Raw genomic sequence first — 20641 nt, 5'->3', positions numbered from 1 at the left:
TGTTGGAGGTGAAAAGAATGAGTGGGGAGAAGCCCTAGGGTTTGCTAAGGAGAGGGGAGTATGCTAATACAATAGGAGGGGCGCCTTTCTGGGTTTAGCAGATAGGAGGCGCCCTCCTGTGCTCAGTTTTTCACAGAAACACCCCCTCTCTCAGTTGGAATTCTCACCAGTTTCCCAAAATCTATAGAAAACTCTATAAATTTCCCAGTTTTTACCCAAAATTTGCATAGGGACCCTTAGAGGTCACAACATTGAATTTAATCGGAAAAATGGTACAAATTAGTTAGTCTAAGGTCTAAAATACCCCTAAAATGGTGCCCTTAAGGCATCAAAATACAGAGTTATCACCAGCTACCACCCTCTCGGCTCTCAATAGCCCCTGGCCCTTTGCCAAGTGGGGGATGGACTTCCTTGGCCCCTTCCCTAAATGGGTAGAAGTTGAACCCCTGGCTACCATTACAGCTCGAGCAGTTTAGAGCTTCTTCTGGAAAAATGTTATTTGCCGCTTCAGCCTCCCCCACATGCTAGTCACCGACAACGGGAAGCAATTTGACGATGTCAAATTCTGGGAGTGGTGTGCCTCCCTCGGCATCAAGCAGTAGTAACCTCAGTGGGCTACCCCAAGACAAATGGCCTAGCCGAGGTCACCAACAAAACAATCTTGGATGGACTAAAGACCAGACTAGACCGAGCCAAAGGCTTATGAGCCGATGAGCTAAACAGTGTCCTTTGGGCATACCGAACCACACCTCGGACGGCCATGAGAGAGACCCCGTTCGGCCTGACCTATGGTATAGAAGCAGTCATCTCAGTAGAGATCGGCCAGCCAATGCTCTGAACTAAAGCGTACAACGATGCCAAGAACAGTGAAGCACTTAGAGCAAACTTAGACCTGCTGGAAAAAGCTCGGGAGCAAGCACAGATCAGGGTGGCTTCCTACCAGCAACAAGTGGCCCGCTACTACAACTCAAAAGTGAAAGAAAAACGCTATCGAGAGGGAGACCTCGTCCTCAAGAAGGTCATGGTCCCCGAACCCAGAGTAGGAAAGCTAGGTCCCAACTAGGAAGGCCCCTACAGAGTTAGACAAGCTATCGGCACCAGCACCTTTCGCCTGGAACACTTACATGGAAGACTCATCCCTCGAACGTGGAAATCGGAGAACCTTTGGATGTATTACAAATGAGTGTAATTTTTTGATGAAGTGACGAATGAATGAAGCAAAGTTCCTCTTCGGCTCAAAGCTTAGTGTGTGTTCTCACTAAGTCTCTAAGACCCCTCAGATTCATGACTGGCCAAGGTGCATAACCTCTCTCGAGGACCATGCGCTCATGTTGGACCGTCGTCAGGGCATATTACTAGTAGCGAACACCCTAACACCTCGCCAGATTACCCCAAGATGGCCAAGGCCTCGCACGCCTCATTGTCCGCCTCGACGACCAATGGTCTCTTAGTCTTTTACACTTAGCATGATTAACTAAAGGTGGAAACCCCGACTAAATCGGCGATTCACCTCGGCCCGAGACCCTGACCTCCTTAAAACGTCACCTCGGCTTTGTTGAAATAACCACTTGGACAGATGGGAGCTAGGCGAGCTTCAACTCTGCCTCAGCCCCTCCCCCATAGTTCGACAAGCCATGTCGGCTTTGCCTAAGCAACCATGGGAGGAAGGGAGCCAGGCAAGCTTAAGCTCTGCCTCGGCCTCTCCCCCACATGTCAGTAGGCCACCTTGGCCTTGCCTAAGTGAACACTTAGAAATTTGGCTAGGTGAGCCACACTTCGGTCATGCAGCTCTACCTCGGCCTCTCCCTCCTAACAACCTAACGCGTGCGTGTAACAAGCCAACACGAGCTACTTTTTGTGCCTTGTGATCTTTTCGCTTGGGGGGGGGGGGGGCAAGGACCCCTCGGTAAAAAAAAAGAAGAAGAAAAGAAGAGAAAGGAAAAAGAACACAATGAACAAAAAATACGCAATATACAAAAAGAATGCTTAATTTCTCATTGTGCTTCATCAAATTTTGAGCCTTTACAAATAATTTTACGGCTTGAGGCTGAGCCCATTGACAATCACAAAAAAAAAACAAGCAGAAAGCGGAAGCCCCGTCTAAGCCTCGCTGCCAGCCGGGGGGGCAGAGCCATCAGCGCCATCGACAGCCTGAGTCTCGTCAGGGGAGTCGGGAATGACCTGTAACCCCTCGGCATCAATGTCAGACATCACTTGTAGGAGGGCCTTCTTTGTGTCCTCGATTCCATCCAAATAGGATGCCGACGCATACTCCTCAAGAGACTGTTGGTACTTGGTGGATTTCTTGAAAGCCTCCAACACCTTGGCGGCCGCTTTGTTCACCCGCTCCATCGTTGTCGTTGCCTCCACAGCCTTCTCTGCCTCATCCACCCGCCCCTCGGCCTCGATAGCCCACCTCTTTGCCTCGGTCGCCCATCACTCTGCCTCTATGATGATGCTCCCGAGATGAACCCTCTCCTCTTCCTCCTTGTTGAAGCGGGCATGCGTTTCTTTCAGCTTAGCCTCCACCCGCTCTCGGAGAATCTGCTCGTCCCTATGGCCCTTCCTATAGGCATCCCGCCTACCCTCAACAGTGGTGAGGGTAGCTTGGAGCTTTTCTTACTCCTTCTCAAGCTTGTCCAGGCGAGACAGAGTCAGATTCGTTCGGTCTCCCAGACCGACGAAGTGAAGGCAGGCCTGCAACAGAAGCAATTAATAAATGCTACAACAAAGAAATAACCACAAGATGGAGCGTGAGATCAAAGGTTACCTTGACCAAGTGGTACAGCCCCTTGTCGTAGACGACCTTCGGCTCGCTCTGCATCATGCGGTAGCGGTCCCTCGAGAGGATTGCCCCACTCACCAGGGCCTGGCTGACCCCTTCCTCCGTTATTGAGTCCCCCTCGCGAACAGACCATTGGGGGTGGAAGATCTGGTCAGACCCCTCGGCCCCTTTGGTGGGCCCCTGCACGGACGGAGGAGCAGATGAAGGCCTTGTTGGACGCTCCCTAGGGGCAGGCTTCTTCAAGGCATCCCCGACTGGATGCTCGGTATGGGCCACCTTCTGCGGTGGCTGCTCTCTCGAGGCCCCTTTGGCAGGCCTCTTCTTTCCCGTCTCGGCTCCCTCTATGGGCTTCCTCGACGTCTCGCTCGGCTTCGGGGCCCCCTCGGCCGGCCTCTTCCCCTTGGCAGGGACTTGTTGAGTTGCCCCCTTAGCAGAGACATGTTGGGCAACCCCCTTGGCAGGCCGCTTCGGTGTCTGCCCTCCTGCCTTCTTCACCGCCTGGGCCCTCTGCTTGGCACGGGCCTTCTCGAGCCACGGCTTCTTGGCGTCCATGGGTACTTTTGCAAATAAAGGGAGAATGTCAGTATGTTAGCTGAAGACAAAGGGGACATGTTAAAGAAACTGCAAGACCTCTCCTACCGAGGGGAGCAGGATTGAGCCCCATGAACACCAACAGGAGCTCCTCCTCCACCAAGGGTTGGGCTTGGACTCTCCCTAGCACGAGCATGTGAACTAGGTCAGCAGCCTCCTCGTCCAGAAAAGGGGGGGGGCACTCTTCTCCACCGTTAGGTAAGCCTCTCCACACATCGACTTAAAAGACCAACCCTTGGGGCAAGACAGGAAGAACTTGCTCTTCCAATTATAGACAGACGAAGGGTTATCTACGGGCTTAGTCCTACAAGGCTGGAAATAATACATACCGACCTTGAAAGAATTCTTCCTCGGCACGAACATGGCTTCGAAGAGCTTTGGCGTCAGTTCCACTCCCTAAAAATAGGCCACCACCAACATTGCCACTATGGTCCTAAGGGCGTTCGGGACCAATTGGTTGAGGGTGATCCCATACCATCCCAACAGCTCAGAAATCAGAGGGTGAAGGGGGAACCTAAGGCCGAACTGGAGGAAGTGTTGGTAGACACAGATCTCCCCTTCCTCGGGAGTCCACGGCCGGTCACGTACACCAAACACCCTAATGGTGTAAGTCTGAGGGATGAAGTACTGCCTAGCTAGGGACCTAATCTGATCCATGTCCAGAGAACTATCGAATTCCGAATGCGGAAGACCAGCCCTGCCGCCCCGTACGCAACACTTTCGGCCACTGTCTCAAGGGCAAGATCCAGAGTCTCCTCCTCCTCAGCTTGAGAGGACCCCTCTGGCTCCCTTGGCATCACTGATGCGGTGCTCTCACAGGGAGGGTCAATGCCTCGGCAGCTGCCTTCGGCACCCCCAGAGGCTACCCTCTCCTTTAGAACCATCACCTCCAGCTGAGGGGAGACAGCTGCCAAAGGGCCTAAGGGAGAAAGGGGGGAAAGAGTCCAAATGGAGCTTCCTTCTGAAGCATTCAGAAGTTCATAGAACTCAGGGCCTGAATCTGAGAAAGACATGGTTTGAAAGTTACCTAGGAGGCGAAGGTGAGGAAAGCGAAGGCGAGGTGTGTCGAAGGATTAAGAGTTTGAGAGCAAAGTTCACTCGATAGCAAGGGCGTCAGAGACAAATGACGGAGAAAATTTGCTACTAAGGCCCTTATTTATAGATGAACAAACGGCTCGGATCTCGCTAGATCCAACGGTCGTGAGGTCATCGCTTTCGCTGGCCACCCGTGGTGTGACACTCGACAACCAGCCTCGGGGAACCAAAATGACGCCTAGTAAACCTGCGCATGCCTGGCCTCGGGAAAGCGAAACAACGCCTAGTGAACCAGCACCCAGCCTCGAGAAGGTGAAACGACACCGAGTGAACCAATAAGCCCACTTGCCGTAACTCACCGGTTCGGATGCATGAACCCGATGAACGCATGGATTGATTCGCCCAGAATGCCTGTCTCCCTTATGGAAGGCTCTCATCACACTAGACCTGTATCAAGCACAACCCCGGTGCGTTAGCCAATGAATCCCGTACCGCATACAGCCCTAGACCGTCACCATGTGAGTACAAGTTATAGGCTCGGCTCAATCGGGCCCCTTCCACCTCGAGCTCCCTAGCCGAAGCCGAGGCATCTACAGCCTCACCTCTCTTCCGCAAACTATAATCAGGCCAAAGCAGAAGCGAGATGAAGGCGATGCCACTGCAGGGTACACTCCGCTAAACAAGTCTGATGGCACCTACCAATATCGACACTCCCTTCGGCCGAAGCTGAGGTCCCTTCCGAACCCCCACGTCGGCCTCGGGAGTGGGGGGCAAGTGATGTAAGCGCATTCGACTGGCCTATACAAGGCTGACGCATGTTGAGTAGAGGACACCCGCATAGGCTTACCATGAGGGTGCTCGGAGTTATTTGACGTAGACCAGGTGGACCCAGTTGCAAGGCGTCGTGTGGCATTGGTAGAACATCTCGCCAGGCCCTTGTATGGTTTGCATCTGGACCATCTGAGCCCAACTACCCCCTGGCAGCTCCGGCTATAAATGCAAGGCACCCCCTACAAGGTAAGGGATTCGATTCCACTTGAAACCTTTGTGATCTCTAGTGCTCTCTCCACTAAGGGCTTAGCGCTATCTAAGACCTCGTCTGGACCCCCTCGGTTCCAGACTTATCACTTACCTCGTGCATGAACTAACTTGATCGTCAGAGTCCTCGCCTTGGGTAACCACCCGAGGCCTCCAACACCCTCTCCCTTGCAGGTTCGTCATTGTGGGAACAACACCTCGTCCTCCCTCGGACACCCTTCTCGGTATTAACCCTCGGCTTCTACAATACTTGAAGGAGCGATACACCTCGGCCTCGGCTCATCTCCCCGAGACCCTCAAAGCCTTCGGCCTTCCCTCGAAGCTTGGGAGTGAAATTACTTTGTTGCTTTCATCCAAACCGAGCATCAACAAGTGTATTTTTCAGTTTGCCTATCAAAAGTAAATTAAAATAGAAATGAACCTATGTGTTTAATGACTCGTAAAATCTAGAGTAAATCTCTTAAACTACCTACTGGTTGTGAAATTGACTAACTGCACCTTTACTATTTGCATATTATCTTAAAGTACTCTTACTGTTTCTAAAAATTGACATTATCATTAAGTGCTAATAGAAGGAAACGAAATGTTGAATTTTCCTTTTACTATTCCTCAAATTTCAAAATAAAACGTAACTGATGAACAATTCCGATGATGATGTCTGATCCCTTTTTCCGGCGAACTGTGTTTCACCGTTGGAAGACGGTAAAGACGGTGGTGACCTCTCTTTCTCTCTTCCCTCAAATAGTTCATAATTACAGCAAATATAAACAAGGAACGAATAAAGAGAGAGATTACATCTAGGAACGAATAAAGACTAAGTAATACAGAAATTGGGGAAAAAGAGACAAGAAATCGATGAATTAGTCCTGCATTTCCTCCTCATAATAAAGGTATTACTAAAACAAAAGAAAATATTAAAATGAAGAAAAAAGTCATTTGCAAGAAGGAACGTCCATATACTAACTACACTGGAGGTCTCTGAAATTAAAGGAAGGTCCTGCCATTTCCAGGGCAGCCATGGGGTTTTGGGACGTCTAACCACAGATTGTTCAGTAAATAGAATAAAACAGATTGACGGTGGAAAGAAGCAGATGATTGACGGTGGATATCTGTTTCTTCCACATCATCTGCCGCTAATAGTAAGGGTACTTTAAGTGAGCCTAACTGTGAACAAGCCGAAAGTGCTCCAAGTATAATAACTTCGTTGGAACTCAGTCTCTCACACCTCATTTGCTGAAAGAGAACCAATGCATCATAAGGTCTGCTCCCTTACGCCAACCCCGCGATTAATATGATCCACGTCGCAATATCTCTAATCTGCATTTCATCGAACAACTGTTGCGCGTTGTCAAGATCACCTGACTTGGAATAAACGTCTAGAAGTGCAATTTGCAACAGCACATCAGCTTGAAACCCAAAATAGATGAGCTGAGGATGAATCTGCTTAGCTTATAAAGGGCTAACATTCGTTGTTATGGACACACCGCCTGGCAGCGCCGCACAGCAGCACGCTCCGCCCGATAGCGTGCAGCACACAGCACGCACCGCTCAGCAGTGTGCAGCACGCACCGCCTGACAGCGCGCAGCACGCACCGCACGGCAGCAGCACCACGAGATGCGCGCACTGCCCGACAGCAGCAATAGGGCGGGGCCCACATGACAGCTCATCAGGGTGGGTTCATACTTATCTTACCACATTAGTTCTGCTCACCAACTCACCGCCAGCTTCACCATCCCTTATCCATTATCCTTATCTTATCTTATCTTAAGTAAGAGTTGTGTTACTAGGAGTAGGTAATTAGGAGTTTGAGTTTGAGTTGGATTACCCTAGCCTAGCCGAATCCAACAAGGAATTCCCTTTTGTAATCTCCTATTTAAGGAACTACGAGTTGAAATAAAGCATTCAGTTTTCCAGTCAAGAAAAGAGTGAGGAGAGTTTGGATGATCTCTTGGACAAATCACCCATTAGGAGAGTTCGGGTGGTCTCTTGGACAAATCACTCATTTGGTTTCCCACAATAGGGTCTGCACGCAAGGGAAGGCGCAAGGGAAAGTAGGGCTTTCTCCCCATGACGAGATCCTACGCGCGGGCCCATAACATTCTGGTATCAGAGCCAAACGTCACGGGCGATATGGAGCAGCTATCATCCAAGGTCAACAAACTGGAGCATAGGCTAGCAGAAACCAGTAGGGAGGTTCGTGAAGTCAAGGAAGATGTTTGGGAGCTGCGACGCCGGCTGGAAGCATTCCTCTCCAACAAGGAAAGGAGTTCTGAGGGAATCGCCAACACAAACAGTCGACGTCCGGACTGGGCAGAGGCATCCAGCGAACAACAGATCGCTGCCCCTACAGCCGCAGTTATTCCCAAGGATCAACGCACGGAGGATGAAACTGTAAAGTCTCCTCCTCTGGCCGGGGACAATGTCACGAACATTATATTGGTACCTGCAGAATGCGCTCCTTGGTCGAAGACAGGTGGGCTTGGCAATGTTGCTGGGGCTTTACCGAAGGCTTTGTGTTATGGTCACACCAACCAGCAGCACACTACGGCGCAGGCATAGGCAGCAGCACGCACCGCTCGGCAGCACACCGCACGCACCACCTGGCAGCGCGCAACACACACCGCCCGGCAGCGCGCAGCACGCACCGCACGGCAGCAGCACGCACCGTACAACAGCAGCACGCTCCTCACGGCAACAGCACTGCGAGACGCGTGCACCGCCCAACAGCAGTAGTAGGGCGGGGCCCACATGACAGCTCATCAGGGTGGGCCCACACTTATCTTACCACATCATCTCTGCCCGCCAACTCGCCGCTAGCTACACCATTCCTTATCCCTTATCCCTTATCTTATCTTATCCTTATCTTTATCTTATCTTAAGTAAAAGTTGTGTTACCATTAGGAGTAGGTAATTAGGAGTTTGAGTTCAAGTTGGAGTTTGAGTTTAATTAGCAATTTCCTTCTGTAATCTCCTATTTAAGGAGCTATGAATTGAAATAAAGGCATTCAGTTTTCCCGGTCAAGAGAAGAGTAAGGAGAGTTCGGGTGGTCTCTTGGACAAATCACCTATTAGGAGAGTTCGGGTGATCTCTTGGACATATCACCCATTCGGTTTTCCACAATAGGTTCTGCACGCAAGGGAGCACGCAAGGGAAAGCAGGGCTTTCTCCCCGTGGACCGACCCGTGACGAGATCCTACGCGCGGGCCCATAACAATTTGGTGTCAGAGCCAAACGTCACGGGCGATATGGAGCAGCTATCATTCAAGGTCAACGAACTGGAATATAGGCTAGCAGAAACCAGCATGGAGGTTCGTGAAGTCAGGGAAGATGTCTGGGAGATGCAACGCCTGCTGGAAGCATTCCTCTCCAACAAAGAAAGGAGTTCTGAGGGAATCGCCAACACAAACAGTCGCCGTCCGGACTAGGCAGAGGCATCCAACGAACAGCAGATCGCTGCCCCTACAACCGCAGTTATTACCAAGGATCAACGCACGAAGGATGAGATTGTAAAGTCTCCTCCTTTGGCCGGGGACGATGTCACGAACATTATATTGGTACCTACAGAATGTGCTCCTTTGTCGAAGACAGGTGGACTTGGCAATGTTGTTGGACAGGATATGGAGGTAACTTTCTTTCAAGCTTATATTGATGGCATAGATTTTGTGTTCATGGACTGCCCTATGTTTCACAACATTGAGAAAAATATATATGAGGGAGGCCGAGGGGATATTTTAAAATGCATAGTTCACTTCTGTAAGGATGCTCTTAAGGTTCTCTTATGTAAGTATACCCGGTGCGTTCCTATGATCCACAACATAGCACATCGGGGTCGTGGTCCAGTACGCGATTTTCGTTATGAGGATCTTTCACAAAACTACATACATGACCCAGGAGGTGGGGAACACTTCAATATCCGTGCAGCTGGCCTGGAAGCAGCAGATCGTGTAGTCATGGTAAGCCATGGTTACGCCTGGGGGCTGAAAACTAAAGAAGGAGGCTGGGGTCTGCATCAAATAATAAATGAGTGTGATTGGAAGCTGAAGGGCATCGTGAATGGGATTGATGCAAAAGAATGGAACTAGCTTTATGCACTGAGCTATGGGGCAGTCCCTGTTGTTCATGTTGTTGGTGGACTGAGAGATAGTGGGCAACCGTTTGATCCATTGGTAGAGTTCCAAGCCCCGTATCCAGAATTCGAGCTTGAGGACAAGCTCGTTGTCCAGGAGGGGTGTAATGTTATGGTCACACCAACTGATAGTGCATTGCGGCGTAGGCATAGGCAGCAGCACGCACAACGGGCTGCCCAGCAGCATGCACCGCCCGGCAGTGCCGCACAGCAGCCCAGCAGCACACCGCACGCACCGCCTGGCAGCGCGCAGCACGCACCGCCTAGCAGCACGCAGCATGCACCGCCCAGCAGCAGCAGTAGGGCAAGGCCCACATGACAGCTCATCAGGGTGGGCCCACACTTATCTTACCACATCATCTCTGCCCGCCAACTCGCCGCCAGCTACACCATCCCTTATCCCTTATCTTATCTTATCCTTATCTTTATCTTATCTTAAGTAAGAGTTGTGTTACCATTAGGAGTAGGTAATTAGGAGTTTGAGTTTAATTAGGAATTTCCTTCTGTAATCTCCTATTTAAGGAGCTACGAATTGAAATAAAGGCATTCAGTTTTCCCAATCAAGAGAAGAGTAAGGAGAGTTCGGGTGGTCTCTTGGACAAATCACCCATTAGGAGAGTTTGGGTGGTCTCTTGGACATATCACCCATTCGGTTTTCCACAATAGATTCTGCACGCAAGGGAGCACGCAAGGGAAAGTAGGGCTTTCTCCCCGTGGACCGACCCGTGATGAGATCCTACGCGCGGGCCCACAACACTTTGGCTCGGCGTGGACATAGAGTTATGGTTGTGGCACCACGGTATGGTAACTGTGTAGAAGCCCAAGAAACAAGGAGTGCACAAGAGATATAAGGTGGATGGGCAGGATATGGAGGCTGCTCTTGAGGTTCTCTTCTGTAAGCATACCCGGTGCGTTCTTGTGATCCACAACATAGCACACCGGGGTCGTGGTCCAGTACACGACTTTCGTTATGTGGATCTTCCACAAAACTACTTCAAACTACATGACCCAGGAGGTGGGGAACACTTCAATGTCCTTGCAGCTGGCCTGAGAGCAGCAGATCGTGTAGTCACTGTAAGCCATGGTTACGCCTGGGAACTGAAAACTAAAGAAGGTGGCTGGGGTCTACATCAAATAATAAATGAGTTTGATCGGAAGCTGAAGGGCATCGTGAATGGGATTGATGCAAACGAAGGGAACCCATAATTAGATGTTTACCTGACATCGAATGGCTACACCAATTGCTCTGCGGAGACTCTTCAGACTGGCAAGCCTCAATGCAAAGCAGCTCTACAGAGGGAGCTTGGTCTTCCTCTTCGGGAGAATGTTCCTCTGATTGGGTTCATTGGCAGGCTTGACCATCAGAAAGGTGTTGATCTCGTTGCTGAGCCCACTCCTTGGATGGTGGACCAGGATGTGCAACTAGTCATGTGGGGCACTGGGAGACCTGACCGGGAACAACTTCTCAAACATTTTGAGAGTCAACACCATGACAAAGTCAGGGGTTGGGTTGGTTCCTCTGTGAAAATGGCCCATCGAATAACTGTTGGTGCAGACATCCTACTCATGCCTTCTAGATTTGAGCCATGTGGACTGAACCAGCTTTATGCACTGAGCTACGAGGCAGTCCATGTTGTTCATGATGTTGGTGGACTAAGAGAGAGCGTGCAGTCGTTTGATCCATTGGCAGAGTTCCAAGCCACGTATTCGGAATTCGAGCTTGAGGACAAGCTCGTTGTCCAGGAGGGGTGTGATGTTATGGACACACTGCCCGGCAGAGCCACACAGCAGCACGCACCACCCGGCAATGCCACACAGCAACACGCACTGCCCGGCAGCGCCGCACAGCAGCAAGCACCGCCCGACAGCAGGCAGCATCACACATCGCACGGAAGCAGCACGCACCTCACGACAGCAGCACACACCGCACGGTAGTAGCACCACGAGACGCGTGCACCGCCCGGCAGCAGCAGTAGGGTGGGGCCCACTTACCACATCAGCTCTGCTCACCAACTCGCCGCCATCTTCACCATCCCTTATCCCTTATCCCTTATCCTTATCTTATCTTATCTTAAGTAAGAGTTGTGTTACTATTAGGAGTAGGTAATTAGGAGTTTGAGTTTGAGTTGGATTACCCTAGCTTAGCCGAATCCAACAAGGAATTCCCTTTTGTAATCTCCTATTTAAGGAGCTACGAGTTGAAATAAAGCATTCAGTTTTTCAGTCAAGAAAAGAGTGAGGAGAGTTCGGGTGATATCTTGGACAAATCACCCATTAGGAGAGTTCGGGTGGTCTCTTGGACAAATCACCCATTTGGTTTCCCACAATAGGGTCTGCACACAAGGGAAGGCGCAAAGGAAAGTAGGACTTTCTCCCCGTGGACCGACCCGTGACGAGATCCTATGCGCGGGGCCATAACATTCGTGCACAGGCTTTGAGAGTGAACGAGCAGGTCAGAGCGTTTGGCTTTTGGGGTCTCTGAGACATGGTTCAGTAACATGTATGGTCCGGTAACATGTAATTGCCTCCCTGGGTTTATTATGTTAACAGTGGTTCGATATAGCCGATGACAGGGTGGCGACGACGGCGAAGGGATGGGGATTGGAACGGTTGTGGAGTGGTTTGCTGTAGCTGCTGCCAGGGAGAGGGATGGTGAAAAAAAAGGGAGAAGGAGGAAATGTAAAATTGGGTTTTAAAGAAAATTTATACATCACATGGTGCCAGAGTTAATCAATTGTCAGAAACAATAAAGATATTTTATGACAATATATAAATAATAAGGATACAATTGGTCAATTTCACAAACACTAGAGGTAATTTAAGAGATTAAATAAATTTAACAAGTCCGATAAAAATGAAACAATGTATTTAATGACCCAATTCAAAAATTCTTGATATTGCATGCCTTTCACCAAGACTCTAGTCTCTCCTTCCTTAGTTCCTCATTCAACTTGGGAGTGAAAATAGTGTCTTTCTCTACTCTCTATTTCACCTTCAATCCAAATTCCAATAACTAATCTAGCAGCATAAGCTGTTCCAAGAGCCACCGTATCTATGTCAATTGGTCTTACCATAGGACTTCCCAATATATCCTCTTGCAAACCAATAATGTGTCAAAAATCATGGAAACATTCTACAAGGGAAGGAACATTATAGAAATCTATAACTAAAACTGTTAGTTAGTTTTATTTAAGTTGGGTTAGTTTTTTGTTTAATTGAAGTTAAATAAGTCAATTTAGTTAAGTTAATAAGTTGAGATAAAAATGAAAAATAAGTTAATTAATGTAATTAAGTATTTAAATTATTTAAGCTATCATAATTATGTAAATTAATATAGATAGATAATTAAGTTAGTAATTAATTCAATATTAATTACATAATGTTATTACTTAAGTCATTAATTATTTTCATTAATATTTTATTATTTTCTTAATACATTATTGTTGGGGTTTTTTCTATTAATTTATTTGTTATATATATAACAGGTTCCCATCATTAATTGATCTTTTCTTTTTTCTTAAGCCTTTTAATTTCTTTTCTTGGTTGAAAGCAAAAAAAATTCCTTTTATTAATAGAAATGATAAGGATAAAATGGAAAATTGCATGAATAGGAAGGGCATTCTGGGTACATAAAAGTTTGAATATTGACTACAATCTTTTTTTTTCTATAGGTATAACACGAACTTAGGGCTGCAGACGAATCAAATTGATATATAGATAGATTCAAATTTGATTTTTAATATATACTAGCGGGGACCCATGCGATGCATGGGATTTATTAAGCGAAAGCTAAACAATAGAAAGGGTCATTTACTAAAACACCCTTATAGTTGCATGGATTTACTAAAATTTACCCTATAGTTTGTATTTTACTAAAACACCACTTATAATTTACTATGGATTTAATCAATCTTCCATTAGATGATAGTGGAAAATGACAATGTCGACCCTAATGTTCATTTAAATAAATTTTATCAAAAGAAAATAAAAATAAAAATACCATTTTTGCCCCTAATAAGACAAAGGCAACCACTCTATTGGCTATATTTGGTCAATTTTGTTTTCTATACAAAAAAGTGATAAGGGTATTTTTGGAATAAAAAATCATGGCCCTAATGACAAAACAAACACTCCTTAATGAAAGGTTGATAAAGTAAATAAGTTATAAAATATATGAGATATTTTATTAAAATGAAAACTATAAGGTAGGTTTAAGTAAATATGTAAAACTCTAAGGCGTGTTCTACTAAATAACCCTAATAGAAACACATAAGAGTAGGGGTGTCAATGGACCAGTTTTGGGTTGGACAGAGTCCAACTCAAAATCCATTTGGATGGATTGGACGAACCAATAAGACATGTTGAATTTGGATGGACTGGACGGACAAATATGACATATTGGATTGGACCTAGTTCGTCCATAATGTATTTATTTTGGATTGAACCAATATTTGGTCCATTGATAGAAAATAAGAACATAGGTGTCAATGGATCAGATTTGAGTTGAAACCAATCTAAAATAATAGGAATTTTAACAGATTGGATAGTCTCTGGACTGGTCCAAAATATTCATTGGACTGGATTGGACCAGGTCCATTTATAATGGACTCACATTGGACTGGACCAGGTTGGACCAAATCTAGTCCAATTGACACCCCTATATAAGAGTATACAATTATTTTATATTTTCAAATTTATAAATAATTAATAATTATTCATATTTTATATACTACTTTTAATAAAAATTTTATAATACAAAAATAGCAATAATTAATTTCAGTTAGGTTTATTCATTAAATTGATGAAATCGACCAACCCGATCAACTTGACCTAACCATATTGGATCAGTTTTGCTTTGGCCATTTGTAAATCGACCAAAATCAGATGACTTGACCATTGATATATACTAATATTTTGTATTTTAAATATAATTTTTAATATGAAAAAGTGAGAAATTTCCCATATTTCTTAGTCTAAATTGTTTTATATCATAAATTTCATTTTAAAATTTATTTTTTAACAATTGCACTATAATTTTTAAATTTAAATTGACTTTTAAAGTTTGAATCTTTTGAACCAATTGACCAAACCAAAAAATCGACCCAAACTGATACAACTTGAGTGGGTCAGTTTTCACAAATGGTTAGTCAGTTTCAACTGACCAGGTCAAACATACGACCGAACCGAACCAACTCATGAACTCTCATAATTTCAGATAAATTAATAGTCTCATCTTTGATAAATAACAATATTTTAATCTCCAATAGTTGTTAAAAATTTATAGCGAAAATAGACAATTATTGAAAAATATATTGATAATGAAAAAATACAATATAAAAATATATTAAATTAGTCAATAAATAGTATAATCTCTAATAATTATTAATCAATACGTTATATAAAAAATACAATAAATACAATAAGTACAATAAACAAAATTTAAAAATTTCAATAATAGTAGTTTAATCTTCAATAATTATTGAAAGTTTTTTGATAAATAACAAAACAAAAATAAATTTATACATAATTATATTGAAAATACATTTATCACAAAAAATAATAAATAATTACTAAAATAAAAAAATATTAATATTAGAATATATAATTATATAATAAATATATATTAAGAGTTTAAAATTATTATTAATAAATGTTAATTTTTATGAAAGTTATTTTCTTGAATTATTAATTGATATACGTGAAATTAGTTACTTACAATATTATGTAAAAATATTAAATTTTTATTAAAGTTATTTAATTATTAATTTTGTAAAATATTAAATTATTATTATTTTCAATATTATGCTATAACTATTTTTCTACTTTTCATATTGTTTTAAATTTATTACATAACTTCTTTATTTTAACAAATTTAAAATCTAGTTATGTTAATTATTTTGTTATTTAAAATATTTAGTTACTTAACTACTAAAATAATATGTAGAATGTTTAAATTTTAAAATATTAATTATTTATTGAATTTAATAATCCTTAAAATTATAATTTATACTATTATTACATAATTTTATTATTAATTTTGTAATATATTGAATTATTATTATTTTCGACATTGTGCTATAATTATTTTTCTACTTTTTAAGAAATTTTTTAAATTTATTACATAATTTCGTTATTTTAACTATTTAAAATCTAGTTATGTTAAATATTTAAATTTTTTTATTATTTGAATTTTATTTATTTAAATCTATTACATATTACTAAATATTTTGTTATATAATTGTTTATATATTTATAATATTTGTTATTTACGATATTTATTTATTGAAATATTTAAATAACATTTTATTTTTTAATGTTAAGTTTTTATTATTTGAATAAAATTTAAATTGATAATCTGGAAAAACAGAATTTAAATTATTAGAACATAATTTCGTGATATATTTTGTAAAAATATAAAATTATTTTTTTGTGTTTTTAATAAATATTTTTAAAATTATTATATAATTTTGTTAGAATATTTAAATAATTCTTAAATTTTTTAACCCAAACTTTTTTAGATAGATATAGATAAAAGTTGGGGAGAGGATAAATAGGAATTAGAGATAATTTAGGAGAGAAACTCTCTACTAAATTAGAGATAATTTTTGAGATATATAGGAATTAGAGATAATTTAGAAGATAAATAGGGATTAGAGATAATTTTGGAGAAAGTGGGGGACGTAGTTTAGGAGAAATTTTAGGAATAGGTTATTGGGAAAGTGCATCTCATTGTTGTTTCAAAAATGACATGGAATAACAAAAATAAAAAATTCAAAAAAGGAGAAATTTTATTGACCGATTTGTTTTAATATATATATATATATATATATATATATATATATATATATATATATATATATGAATTCAAATCAGAACTTATTTATTGGATTTATGTCGAATAAAATTTAATTCAGATTGGAATTGGATATTGAATAGTATAAATAAATTAAACTAAAAATGATTTGTAGTATTAATAAAGTGAAATAAAAATTGATTTTGAATATTTTGTGAACAAAATTAACTAAAAAATATTTATACATGCAAAACTTGAACCTATGAAAATTTAGTAAGGACATAATAGTCAAATCAACTTTACTAGTAGATACAATATAAATTTTAAGCATACATCAACATAGATAATTGTCTTGGATAATGCACAAGTCATATGAGTTAATCCAAAAAGCATGGTTAATACTTATTTGTTCCTAATAGATACTCTTTACACAAGTATATGTAAATCAAATTGAATTGAATTCGGATCACACAATGGAACCAAATTCAAACAATCAGATACTACTTGCAACCCTATGTGTAGGGATGTTCACATTTAGTTGATAAACTGAAAACCAAACCACATTGAATAAGCTAGTTCGGTTCAGTTAACATGGATATCGGTTTGGTTTTGTTTTTGAAAAAAAAAATGATTTTCAGTTTTGGTTTGGTTTGGTTGAGATTCTCAATAGAACCGAACCAAAAAAGGCAAAAACCCAATTAGTTTTTTTATTTACTTAAGTATATTAAATATTTAATGTTCTATTTAATACTTTATACTAATTAATCATTATCTTCTCCAATGACCAATTTGGCAATTCCCCATTGGGCTTTGGCCCATTCTAACCTTTAATTAATATTAGTTAATTAACATCTAGACTAATTATTAATTGTTTATTAATCATTAATTGTGTGTGAATAATTGCCAATTTGGCAATTCTCCATTGGCATAGGGCTTTGGACCTATTCTAGCTTTTAATTAATAATAGTTAATTAAAATTAGACTAATTATTAATTGTTCATTAATCATTAATTGTTTGTAAATAATGGCCAATTCAACAATTCCCTATGATATGGCTTTGGACATATTTTAACTTTTAATTAATAATAGTTAATTAATTAAAACCATTGGGCTTTGGGGCCATTTTAATTTTTAATTAATAACACTTATTAATTATTAATTAATTATTGAATGTTTATCATTTATGTGGAATAAGGGCTCAATCAAACTGAAATCGAACCAACTAAACTGAACTCGATTAGGGCCAGTTTGGTTCTGAACTGAATAATCAGTTAGGTCCTCAAGCTGAACAAATCGATTGTACACCCCGACCTAGATGGACTAGAGTTAGAAGCACAAAACTCTCTCCTCTTTTATGGGTTATAAATATAAAGGGAAAACCTATGACGCCGGAAAGACTGACCAATCACACCCCCCAAACTGAATAATTGGTTTCTATTTTTATGGAGCTGGTTAATTGATTATAAGTTTTTCAAATATCATATCTTTCAAGCATCATAGTGGAACCCAAATATAAATATATGCAGTAGTTTTCAAATTTAGAATAGAATGTTTTCAAATTGTAACAATATGTATGATAGCACAAAGATATGATTCCATGTGAACTTTGACCAACCAAATCCCCCGTGGGTATCATGAATAGCAGGTGGTGATTGGTTCCTAGTTTTATTAGACTGGTTGATTTATTCACTACATGAAAATGGGGCTATAGCTATGGCACTTTAGCTACGGTAAAAAGAAAACCATAGCTAAAACATGGGATATAACTACAGACAATTTGATGTTCGTGGCAAAAAGTTGAGCTTTAACTACAGACAATTTGTTCGTGGTTAAAAGCTATTATGTCCGTGGCTAAAAGTTATTTATAACCATGATTATAATGTATCCATGGCTATAAGTTATAAAAGCATAAGTTGAGCTTTAGCTACGGACCATTTGTCCATGGTTAAAAGTTGAGCTTTAGCTACGGATAATTTGTCAGTGGTTAAAAGTTATTCTGTCCGTGCCTAAAAGATATTTATAGCCATGGTTATAATGTATCCGTGGCTAAAAGATATTTATAGGCACGGTTATAATGTATCCGTGGCTATAGGTTACAAAAGCAGAAGTTGAGCTTTAGCTACGAACAATTTATCCGTGGTTAAAAGTTATTTTGTCCATGGCTAAAAGATATTTATAGCCACGGTTATAATGTATCCGTGGTTATAAGTTACAAAAGCAGAAGTTGAGCTTTACCTACGGACAATTTGTCTGTGGTTAAAAGTTATTCTGTCCGTGGCTAAAGAGCTATTTATCACTATAGCCATGGATAACTAAAAGGCTATAATTACGAAGTTAATCATCTTTAGTTACAATCATTTTATTCTTAGATAATAAATAATATTCATTTAAAATATTTATTATTTATTAATTACTTTTTATAGTAAATTAATAATTAATAATTTATTAAAGTAAATGAATATAATTAATAATTAACAAATTATTAGCTCATTACTATTGCATAACAATAATAATTAATGATTTCTATTTAATAATATTTAAACTAGAAAATAAATTATTAATAATTTCATAAGTACATTAATAAAAGGAAAATAATTTCTAAAATAGAAATAAAAGTATTAATAATTATTTGATTAATTAAAATTAATCATCAAAAATTAATTTAATTATTTAAGTAAGTTAATAATTAATAGAAAATAATAAACTAAATATGAAAACCACTAATAGTAAATTAATTAATTACCTATGAATGAAAATAATATTAACAATTAAACTAAATTATTTAAATTCATAAATAAATTATTATTAAAGTAATAGTTATACAATATAGATAAATAATTATTAATTATTATTTTATTAATTAAATAATAACTAATAAATTATTTCAACCACTTTACCAATTTTTTTTGCCTCAAAGTGTAATTTTTAACTTTTTTTTATTTGTGAAAGATGAAAAACTAAAATAAAATATAAATAAATCTCTCTCTCTCTCTCTCTCTCTCTCTCTCTCTATATATATATATATATATTCTACATATTTCAAAACAACATTATTTATTCTATATATAATAAAACATATAACAATAACCAATGTTTAGAAAGTTGGACGATTAAACCATGATCCAACCCTTAACCAATTTGACCATACACCTAACCCTATTTACTCAAAAAAAAAGCCAAAACTATCCACCAAACTGATCTAACCCAAAAAAAAAGCCAAAATAACGGTTCTAGGGTAAAATGGAACTGGTCACCTAACTAATTCTTGGTTTTTCTAGTCTGGTCCGATTTTGAAAACTATGATATAAACAGATAATATAAATAGGTTGAGGTTAAACAATCAGAAAATTATTAATTTAAAAATCCACTAAACTTTCACTAAAAATAAATATTAACAAAACTTGGTAAATATTAAAAATGTGTTTCAATTCCACTTAAAAATCCAACTTAATAAATGCTAATAAAAATAAGAAATTTAAATATAAAAATATTAATTGATAGTTTTAATAATATTATTAGATAACTTATGAGTTGAGACCTTCATAAGCGCTAATAAAAAATATTAATTGATAGTTTAAAATATCAACAATTAATTAAAAATCCAAAAAAATTCTGAAAAATCTAAACATAATTAAAATACTAAAAATAATTAAAAATTATTGAAAACTAACGATATTTTATATTAATAAGGGTGTTTACTGAAAATAATTAAAAATTATAATTAATAGTATTTTATTATTAAAAAATACCAAAAAATATTAAAAATCAAGCTAGAAATTATAGAAAATGATAAAATTAGCTGCATTTTTATTAACTATGGTATTTATTTAGTAATTTAAATGATGAAAATACTGAAAATTATTGAAAAATGTTCATATGCAATAATTACTTAATAATAATGAAAAAACACCAAAAATTAATTAAAAATTCGAAAATTCTGAAAAACCTAAAGCTTAATTAAAATACTAAAAATATTTTAAAAAATTAAATTAATTATATTTTATTGCAACAAATACTGAATAATAATGAAAAAATAATGTATTTTAATTATTAATATTAATATAATCAACAATAATTATAATTTAAGCTATAAATAGTCAAAAATTACATTTAATTAGTTTTAGTCAAGAAATTAGCGATATTTCTGTAAATATGATAATTTTCTAGAAATTATTGTATTTTAAATAAATACCTTAGTTTAATAATTACAAAATTTTAATAACTTAAGCAACTATTAGATCTATAAATTTGCAGGCTCAAGCAACTATTTT

The 20641-nt window shown here is 39.6% G+C and overlaps 1 pseudogene; it reads left to right on the top strand.

The window, feature by feature from the left end:
- Positions 1-9068: 9068 nt before the first annotated feature.
- Positions 9069-11512, top strand: LOC104590225 (granule-bound starch synthase 2, chloroplastic/amyloplastic pseudogene; annotated as a pseudogene).
- The last annotated feature ends 9129 nt before the right edge of the window (positions 11513-20641 follow it).

Source organism: Nelumbo nucifera, chromosome 6, assembly GCF_055504915.1.
Source record: "Nelumbo nucifera cultivar China Antique chromosome 6, China Antique-T2T, whole genome shotgun sequence".
In the NCBI taxonomy this organism is placed as follows: domain Eukaryota; kingdom Viridiplantae; phylum Streptophyta; class Magnoliopsida; order Proteales; family Nelumbonaceae; genus Nelumbo; species Nelumbo nucifera.
The sequence above is the reverse complement of the archived record's forward strand: the minus strand, read 5'-3'. Positions and strand labels throughout refer to the sequence as shown.